Source organism: Piliocolobus tephrosceles, chromosome 5 (assembly GCF_002776525.5).
Source record: "Piliocolobus tephrosceles isolate RC106 chromosome 5, ASM277652v3, whole genome shotgun sequence".
In the NCBI taxonomy this organism is placed as follows: Eukaryota; Metazoa; Chordata; class Mammalia; order Primates; family Cercopithecidae; genus Piliocolobus; species Piliocolobus tephrosceles.
In genome coordinates, this window is record NC_045438.1 from 150,888,675 (window position 1) to 150,899,557 (window position 10,883).

Consider the following 10,883-nt stretch of genomic DNA (forward strand, 5'->3'; position numbering starts at 1 on the left):
GAAGCCCCGCCCCTCAGGAGCGTCGGCCGCCGCCGGGCGGAGCTGGGAAGGGAGGGCGGGGAGGTGAGGCTGCAGTCCCAGGTTCGGGCCCTAGTAGCCGCTGGCATGTCGGTAACTGGGACGAGACCGTCGCCTCCTCCCTTTTACGGCTTTAAGTCTGTGGCTCGAGGCCTCTCTGTATATTCACGTGGGGTTGGGCCTAGTTGTCCTGGGAGAAACTGCAGATGGATGAGAAGCATTTCCGAGGCAGGTCCCAGGGCCAGTGCAGCCTTTTCTGTTGCAGGACCGCGACTGTTGTTTTGTGCTCCATTCCAGTTAACCATTAGTACTCGAGAAGGTGGTAGAGAACACATCTATCCCCTTAGAAGATAAGAAATTAAAAACCAAACTAAACTGGAACCTATATTAATATATTGGTACCACTGAGACATAGGAAAATATATTAAAATATAAGTAGTAAGGTGCTATGTATAATTCAGAGGAAGGGGAAATTATGCACGGGCTAGACTGCTAACAAAAGGCTCCAAAGCCTGGGATATGCTGAGGACCTTTCCATAATAGAAAATGAAAAGGCACCTAAATTTGAGACTAGATTTGAGGAAAGGCACAGTTCCACTGGAGTAGAAAGTGTGTGTCTACCACAGTGGAAAGTAAGTTTTCATAAATGCAGACTAGCTCCAGGGTGAGGACAGAATTCAGCTTTTAAATCAGTATAATCCATCTTCTTTTACATTTGAAAATCTCTGCAGCAATATGTCATTGTATCCCCAGCACCATACAAAGGACATACAAGGGCCAAATACTGTGGGAATATTTATTAATGATATTAATGATGATGCTGACCGGGCCAAGGGAAAACTTCACCCTGCGAAGGTTCTCTGAAAGTCACTGACAGGAGGCAGTTAATAGGAGAGAAGACATAGACATTGATTTGATCATCGTTTTATGTGACACGGTAGCCTTCAGAATGAAGACCCAAAGATAACAAGGGAGATTGTGTATTTGTATGCTCAGGTTCAACAAAGCATGGACAGCCGTATAGCAAAATGATTGGACAAAAAACACTCTAACGCCAACAGGCAGGAAGCCCAGCAAGGCCTGTCTAGATTCTCCTTGGGCTCTCTGCAGCATTCCTTCCTTCTGGGTATGGAACAGGACCCTCTGGAATGGGGGCTGTGGCCTACAACAGTTAAACAAGGTGGGTCAGATAATTTCTTTCTTTTATTTTCCTTTTTTTTTTGACAGAGTTTCGCTCTTGTCGCCCAGGCTGGAGTGCGATGGCGCGATCTCGGCTCACCGCAACCTCCCACTCCCGCGTTCAAGTGATTCTCCTGTCAGCCTCCCGAAGTAGCTGGGATTACAGTTGCCCACCACCACACCCAGTTAATTTTTTTTTTGTACTTTTAGTTGAGACAGGGTTTCGCCATGTTGGCTAGGCTGGTCTTGAACTCCTGACCTCAGGTGATCCACCTGCCTCGGCCTCCCAGAATGCTGGGATTACAGATGTGAGTCACTGCCCTCGGCCAGATAATTTCTTTATGTACAATTTTTGCTCTTGTCACCCAGACTGGAGTGCAATGGCGCAATCTTGGCTCACTGCAACCTCCACCTCCCGGGTTCAAGCTATTCTCCTGCCTCACTCTCCCGAGTGCAGGCATGCGCCATCACACCCAGCTAATTTTTGTATTAGAGACGGGGTTTCACCATGTTGGCCAGGTTAATCTCGAACTCCTGACCTCAGGTGACGTGCCCACCTCAGCCTCCCAAAGTTCTGGGATTATAGCTGTGAGCCACCACCCCGGCTCATTTATGTTTTATATAACCTTATTGACATAGCCCGAAGGCAATTTTATGTAATATTTTACATAATGTTGTGCCTGAAAGAAAGCTTGAGTACACTGATCCATCAGAAAGCAAAAGTGTCACTATTTTAGCCACCCATGTGGACAGTCTGGAGTTGTTTGGCATCACCATCATTCCTGACTGAATTTATGTGCTGCTGAGGAGCAATCATTTTTTATACTTACTCACACATAAGTATGTAATAGTAAAAACTATGACATACTGTTAATGAAAAATGAAAAAATGGGAAAAATTTTAATGACTGAAAAAAAAGAATGAGTAAAGGTTAAGTAAGCAGCACAGTAGCACCGTCAGAAAACCTGAATAGCTATAAACAACAACAAACAATGGTAGGCTTTCAGTATCCACTACGATGCTGTTTTGATTAAAAAGTTATTGTATGGCTGGGCATGGTGGCTCGCGCCTGTAATCCCAGCACTTTGGGAGGCCAAGGCAGGTGGATCACCTGAGGTCAGGAGTTTGAGACCAGCCTGAGCAACATAGAGAGGCCCTGTCTCTACAAAATATTTAAAAAATTAGCTGGGCATGGTGGCCACATCTGTAGTCTCAGCTACTCTGGAGGCTACGGTGGGATGATCTCTTGGGCCCAGGAGTTCGAGGCTATAGTGAGCCGTGATAGTGCTGCTGCATTCCAGCCTGGGTGACAGAGCAAGACGTTGTCTCAAAAAAAAAAAAAAAAAAGGCTACTGCACACTGTACCCTGTATTTTTTTTTAGGTGAGAAGAAACATCAGAAGCAGTTGAAAGACCAGGAAGTGGGTCCTCTAGGTGTGGGGAGGCATTCTGAATAAACTGTGTTGTACACCTGCATTTTAACCTGTCACATGAGGACAAGTGTGGAATTTTCCACTTGTAGCGCCATGTCAGTGCTCAAAAAGTTTCAGATTTTGGAGCATTTTTAATTTCAGATTTTTCAGACTAGGAATGCTCAACCTGTATTTCCTCTCAACAAACTTCCTTGGAGCTGAGTCATAAAATATTCAAGTGGTACCATCTGGCATCGCTCTTGAAGGCATTCCTCATCGTTGATTACAAGGCTGTGCCTGTGTCATAGGCCAGTGATGCTCATGCTTTTCCCTTGGAGGAGGAGCTATTTGCCACCTGGGTGTTCTGCTCAGCAGCACCGTAGGAGTCTGCTCTCATTCCCCTGTAGTCTGTCTGCAGTCATTTCAGGCATGCTCTGCACCAGTGGTTCTTGATTCTGACTGCACACTAGAATCTCGGAGGAGTCTCTAATTAAACACCCATGTCTAGGCCCACCCCTAAAGATTCTGATTTAACTGGCTTTTTTAGGACCCCGCCATCCATATTTTCTAAATACCCTCCAGGCAATTCTACTGTGCAAACAGAGCGGAGAGTCACTGGCATACACTGTGGCTCGAGATAGCCCCAGCTGGTTCTAAAAAAAGTGACTCTGTTTTCCCTGAGTTTCCTCGGCTGAGTGTGTAGACTTTCTCCACCCTCTCTAGTCACAAATTCACTTCTGTTCCCATTTACTGAGCATTTTAAGTGCTGGATACCATGACAGGTATTGGGAATGCATAGATGAGTGAAACACCATTTTGGTTGTTGAGAGTATGACAGACTAGACGGGAGAGACTGCCAGGTAAACAGGTATGGGGGTCAAGTGTGAACCCAAAGGAGGGAGTGGTCAGTTCTACCATTGAGGAGACAGAGGTGAGAAATGGGAAAGGCTTTATAGAGGAGGTGGCTTTGAGTTGTCTTAAAAGTATTTATTATAAGAACATGGGCCGGGCACGGTGGCTCACGCTTGTAATCCCAGCACTTTGGGAGGCTGAGGCGGACGGATCACGAGGTCAGGAGATCGAGACCACCCTGGCTAACACTGTGAAACCCCGTCTCTACTAAAAATACAAAAAATTAGCCGGGCGTGGTGGCGGGCGCCTGTAGTCCCAGCTACTCAGAGGCTGAGGCAGGAGAATGGAGTGAACCTGGGAGGCGGAGCTTGCAGTGAGCTGAGATCCAGCCACTGCACTCCAGCCTGGGCGACAGAGTGAGATTCCTTCTCAAAAAAAAAAAAAAAAAAAAAAGAACATGGTAGGTGGCTAGGTGTAGTGGCTCACACCTGTAATTCCAGAGCTTCGGGAGGCTGAGGCAGGTGGATTACTTGAGCCTAGGAGTTAGAGACTAGCCTGGGCAACATAGCATGACCCCATCTCTATGAAAATTTTTCAACAAATTAGCTAGCGGAGTGGTGCACGGCTGTAGTCCTAGCTACTTGAGAAGATGATGCAGGTGGATTGCTTGAACCCAGGAGTCTGAAGTTACAGTGAGCTATGGTCACACCACTACACTCCAGCCTGGGTGGCAGAGCAAGACCCCATCTCTAATTAAAGAAAAAGAGAGAGAGAGAGAACATGGGAGGGAGGCCGATTTCAGGGGAAGGGCAACATGGGCAAAGTTCACGGAAATAGCCAAGCTGATGCTTATGGTGAGAGGTAGATCTGAGTAGAAACAAATCTGGAAAAGTAGGGAGGGGTTGGTTTATAAAGGGCTTTGGTCCCATGTGAGGGAGTTTGCACTTTATGCTGTAGACAGCAGAAGTTACAAAGGGCTTACCAAGGGAGATAAATCTGGTCATATTTGTTTTTTCAGAAATATCTCTCTGGGAGCAGTGTGGAAGATGGGTTGGAATGGTGTAAAATTGAAGATGTGGACTCCGGTTGGGAGACTATACCCTAGATAAGATGAAGAGAACTTGAAGCAAGACAGTAGCAATGGGAATACAAAGGAGAGGAGACATTTGAGTGAAATTAAGGAAGCACAGTCTGCAGACTGTTCTCTTTTTTTTAAGAGTCAGGGTCTCCCTGTTTTGCCCAGGCTGGTCTCGACATCCTAGGCTCAAGCAACCCACTCACCTCAGCCTTCCAAAATGCTAGAATTACAGGCATGAGCTGCCTGGCCATGCCTCAGTCTGCAGAATTTATTTGGAAAGAGTGAGTCTGTGGCTTGGATGACTGGGTGAATGGATTGTGGTACCATTCATGGAAATGAAGAAGACAGAGGAAGGGAGAGCACGAGGGTGGAAGTGGGGCAGTGGGGTGCTGGTGGGCCATCCAAGGGACACCAGCTGTTGAATATGTTGCATCTGTAAAGATACAGATTGATCATTCGGAAATAAAGAAGAGAAAAAAAGCAAAAGGAAAAAAAAATTTTAAATAAAAAAATACAGATTGAGAGAGTCATAGGCATACAGGTGGTCCTTGAAGTGACAAGTAGATGGAAAACAATGAAATAAGGAGAAAAGAAAGCCAACAACACAGAAGAAAACAGAGATGGAGAAGGAATAGCTAGTGAGTTCAGAAGGAAAGTAGGATTGAGTGGGAAGAGAGACTTTCCATAAGAAAGGAGTCATATTAGGGTTTTCCAGAGAACCAGAATCAATTCATTGTGTGTGTGTATAGATATATATAGGTGTATATATGTGTGTGTGCAGGTGTATGTGTGTGTGTATATATACACATATGGGTGTGAATCCCAGTCCAAGGTCAGAAGACCAATGTACCAGCTCAAGCAGGCAGGCAGGAAATAAAAAATGGAAGAATTCCTCCTTCCTCCACTTCTTGTTCTGTTCAGGCTCCCAACAGATTGGATGATGCCCACACACAATGGGGAGGCCAATCTGCTTTACTGAATTCACCAATTCAAATGCTAACCTCGTCTGGAAACACCCTCACAGACACACTCAGACACAACGTTTAATCTGGGTGCCCCTTGGCCAGTCATGTTGACACATGGAATTAGCCATCGCAGGAGTTACATCTGGGGCAAAAACTACAAAGAAATCAGAAAGGATGAAAACCGTGGTGGGCATTTTCTCTTTTGTCCATGCTACCTCTTTTTTTTCCTCCCTGTTTGGGAGAGAGAGAATTTCCACTTAATAACTCCTCCCCCAGTGTGTGCACCTGTGCTAAGACTCCCAGGGCATTCTGCACTGCCACTCCAAGCCACCAGGTGGGTATGTGGCCCGAGTTCAGCAGACTGGACTGACTTACAAGGACTTGGACACTTGAGCCAAGTGATCCCAAGATGGAATAAATGTAATGCCAGCAAAGGGCCCTTATCTGATAAGAGTGTTGATTAACTCTTGCTACCTATGCTTCTTCGTTTAGTTTCAGGAGCTATGATTTATTTACTTATTTGTTTATTTATTTATTTATTTTGAGACGGAGTTTCACTCTTGTTGCCCAGGCTGGATGGAGTGCAGTGGCACAATCTCTCCTTACTGCAACCTCCGCCTTCTGTTTTGAAGCGATTCTCCTGCCTCAGCCTCCTGAGTAGCTGGGATTACAGGTGCCTGCCACCACGTCTGACTAATTTTTGTATGTTTAGTAGACACAGGGTTTCACCATGTTGGCCAGGATGGTCTCGAACTCCTGACCTTGTGATCCGCCCACCTTGGCCTCCCAAAGTGCTGGGATTACAGGCGTGAGCCACTGCGCCTGGCCATTTTATTTTATTTTATTTTATTTTATTTATGTTTTGAGATGGGGTCTTGCTCTGTCTTCCAGGTTGGAGTGCAGTGGAGTCATCACGGCTCACTGCAACTTTGACCTCCCCAGGCTCTGGTGATCCTCCCACCTCAGCCTCTCGAGTGTCTGGAATTACAGGTACGTGCCACCATGCCTGGCTAATTTTTGTGGTGTTTTTTTTTTTTTGTAGAGATGGAGTTTTTTCATGTTGGCCAGTTTGGTCTTGACCTCCTGGGCTTCAACGATCCACCCGCCTCAGCCTCCCAAAGTGTTGGGATTACAGGCATGAGCCACTGCACCCAGCTTGTAATATACTTTCAATACATTTCTCTTAAACTTAAATTAGTAAGTGCTTGTTGATAATCCTTCTAACTGGAGAGCCTGGATTCGGCCATGAGGAAGTCATGGGTGGCATTCCATGAGAAATTCCGTGGGGTGAGAGGTGAAAGGCTGACTGATGGGGGAATGGAAGTGAGAAGTAGAGATAATAATTGCGTTCTAATCTTTAAGGAGTTTGGTTTGGAAAAGAAGCTGTTAAAGAGATAGTGAACTATTTTTAACCACGCTTGAATCCATGGTTTGATAGGGTGACTGAAAAGGGAGTTCCTGAAATTTGGGCAGCCATAAGTCTATTGTTTTATTATGAATTTCTCTAATTTTTAGTGAGATAAACTTACATTTAGTTTATCAACATATTTCAACTATTCTTACTAGTCACATCTGGCAAACCTGCCCCAAGATGTCAAATTGGTCGTTAAAGTGTTTCCTTCAGAATAAGGTTCATCTGATTTGATACATTGATAGGAAGCAAGTTGTAAAAAATAAAGCCACACCGAAGGCTTCTTTTGTAAATAAGATGCCCAAGCACCAAATCAATGATTACATTGAAAAATAACTTGATTTGGGTACTAACTTTTGGAAATACACCTAAAATAGGCTTTCCCTTCTCTAGCCTAACGTGGATTGAATTGTTATGCTGTATAATGATTTTCTGCCCCCAATGGTTGTTAAAAAGCATTAAGAAATTTGTCATCTGCTTGAAAACATTTTCTATTATGATAAGAAAATATTTTCTTTACAATACATTTTTAATTTTATTTTAGGAATTCAAAGTGACTTAGAAATGTGTTATTCACAAGAGGCCCGTGTTACTCTTAAAAATAGGCTGATCTCATAAAACAACTGCGAACCTCATTATATAATGTGAACAGACAGGATTTTAGGCAACCAGTAGGTGGAGGAATTTCCAAAGCTAAGAATACCACACACTCCAAACCCAACTTCAGAGCATGAGGGCCTTATAGTAATCTGTTCAGCCTTCTCCGCTTTATACTAATAGAAGACTGTGGAGCAGCTCTGAGATATATGCTCACAGAAGTACATCACCCATGATATTCTGGCAAAAGGAAAGACTATTTTCGGTTAAGATTGGATTTTACTTGTGAAATATGAGATTGGGGCCAAGAGAAAGCATTGCTTTGGGTATGGATAGCATGAGATTAAAAAGCTGAAAATAAGTCGAGTGTGTGAAGAAAATGACTGTGACATACGGGAGGAAGGAAACCAACAAGAGAGTGCCGTAGGTAGATGCTAGAAAGGGTGGCATCATACAGAAAGGTCAGGGAGGGAGGCTGAGTTTGGCTTTGGTCCAGTCAGCTATTAAGAAAGACAAACGCAAATATTTGTAAAATATAACGTGTTGGTACAAATACAAAAAACATTGAGTTGCTTCTGCTGCTCCTTTATTAGCCCTGGAATCAATGAATCCAGAGGGAACAGCCACAGACGCTCCTGAGCACCCAAGTCAATTTAGCCCTTCTGTGCCTAACTCAATTCCTTCCCTTAGAATTTGACCCTTGCCTGTGTCACCCACCACTCATGCCAGACCTCCTCCTGACCTCCCCTGCAAGGTGGAGCCCACCAGCCTGATAGCTGTTCTTCGCTTCCCCATTATGATTTACTGTATTACCTCATCTTATCATTGACATAAAGTGGAGACCCAATGCCTGCCCAGTCTGAAGTTGTACACACGCAGAACATTAACTGAAACCGCAACTAAACCTCATCACATTCCCACTTAACCCTGGCTCCCCTTTCTCTATTTTTTATTTTTATTTTTATTTTATTTTTTTGAGACGGAGTCTCGCTCTGTCGCCCAAGCTGGAGTGCAGTGGCCGGATCTCAGCTCACTGCAAGCTCCGCCTCCCGGGTTCACGCCATTCTCCTGCCTCAGCCTACCGAGTAGCTGGGACTACAGGCGCCCGCCACCTCGCCCGGCTAGATTTTTGTATTTTTTTAGTAGAGACGGGGTTTCACCGTGTTAACCAGGATGGTCTCCATCTCCTGACCTTGTGATCCGCCCGCCTCGGCCTCCCAAAGTGCTGAGATTACAGGCTTGAGCCACCGCGCCCGGCCCTCTATTTTTTAATTAATTTTTTTGTATTATTCCTATTCCAATTTTCCTGCAAACAGAGGCTCCCCTTCTTCTTGCTCTCAAAAAAAAAAAAAAAAAAAAAAAAAAAGTTCCACAATTCTGGTTTCTTTTCTTCATTTTCTCTCTTTTCATAGGCCTATATACTCTTCTATGTTTAATATTTTGTTCTTACTAACCATTTTGTTCTTACTAACCATGAAAACTTATCTTCTTTGTTATTCAATAGACTGTCCTCACTCTTGATCAATTTTGTGCACTTAAATAGGCCATGTCATGTTTTTGCACATCAGACTGGAAAATGTACTAATATAGGTGGTATCCAGAGTTGACGAAGTTTGGAGAAACAGGTTCAGTCACTTGTGGAAGTATAAGCTTAGACATCCTTTTGGAAGGGCAATTAGGCTGCATCCACCCAAATTCAGAATATCTGGGCCTTGTGAGTCCTAAATCCTCCTTTTAGAAGTCTACCTTACAGAAATATGAGCGCTAGAGGAGAGCAAGGCAAGTCAAGCATATGAGACAGCCATCAAAAATTCAAAACTTAGAAACCGGAATGATTGTACAATTTTTCTTTTTTTTTTTCATTTAAAACAAGATGTTTATTTAAACAACAAGATGCTTGATCTGAAGGGAAGACTATCTAAGATTCTTTTTTTTTGTTTGTTTTAGCGTAATTTATCCCTACCTGAAGACAGATTGCCCTACATGTAACAGCTATGTACAAAAACGTTATACAATTGTCCTTGGTTTTACAATGATAAATGAAAAACATTAAAATTCTCCAATTGAACAGGGTATGCAAGGAGTTTTATGTTTTTGTTTTTGTTTTTGTTTTTGTTTTTTGTTTTTTTTTTGTTAAAACAGTGAGAGCAAAATAACTTGCTGGAATATAAAGATAAGAGCTGGATGAGCATGCCACTAATGGAGAAAGGGGGTATTTTCACAGAATCAGTATTTTTCCCCATCCTGTCTCCACTTGACGTCAGTTTGACGTCAGTCGAAACATACCATTGGCTGTTTGGTTTAAAAAAAAAATGCAATATGCTTGTGCACGTACACCGGTTCCTTTATGTACAATAAAGGAATGGGGAAGGGGAAATGAAAGAATAGAGAAAACTATACTGTAGTAGTCAGGATGTGGTGGAACCAAATTGCAGTTTTCTAATTGCAAATGTAATATTGGTCTTTAAAGAATAGAGTTCTGGAGTAAAGAAGCAGGTTCTCTTTTCAGTAGACACCTGCTATTTGCTGTTGGAACACATCAGTTGTATCTTCATCCTCCATTTCCAACTGTGCAGGTGTATCTGTTTCATTGATTCGTTGCCCATGAAATCAGAATCTGATCTGCCTCATTGACAATCCCTGTCGTTCACAATAGGCTTTCATTAGTTTACTAAGTGGTGTATGCCTCTTAATCTTAAAGTGCACCGCAGAACTACCCTGCCCCGCCACCTTCAAATTAATATGATCGTTGTTGTCAGTCTTGACTCCTTCCTTGGGCTTTTCGTCCGCCGTGGGGAGCGCCGTCGTCTCCTCAGCTGCCATTTCACAAAAGAGGTACCAGGTCCGCACCGAACGAGCACACAAGCAGCACCAGGAGCGGCAGAAGAAGCGATAGTACAATTTTTCAATAAATCCAAAAGCTAGTTTTTTTTGGGGGGGGGAATATATATATATATATATATATATAGTGTATGTGCAAAAGTCTGATGTACCATATGACCCAGCCATCCCACTACTGGGTATATACCCAAAGGATTATAAATTATGCTACTACAAAGACACATGCACACGTATGTTTATTGCGGCACTATTCACAATAGCAAAGACTTGGAATCAACCCAAATGTCCATCAGTGACAGACTGGATTAAGAAAATGTGGCACATATACACCATGGAATACTATGCAGCCATAAAAAAGGATGAGTTTGCGTCCTTTGTAGAGACATGGATGCAGCTGGAAACCATCATTCTTAGCAAATTATCACAAGAAGAGAAAACCAAACACCGCATGTTCTCACTCATAGGTGGGAACTGAACAATGAGCTCACTTGGACTCGGGAAGGGGAACATCACACACTGGGGCCTATCATG

General features: G+C 43.6%; 1 pseudogene; it reads right to left on the reverse strand.

Annotated features, from left to right (window-relative positions):
- Window positions 1–10,016: 10,016 nt before the first annotated feature.
- On the reverse strand, window positions 10,017–10,334 carry LOC111541154 (annotated as a pseudogene).
- Window positions 10,335–10,883: the final 549 nt, after the last annotated feature.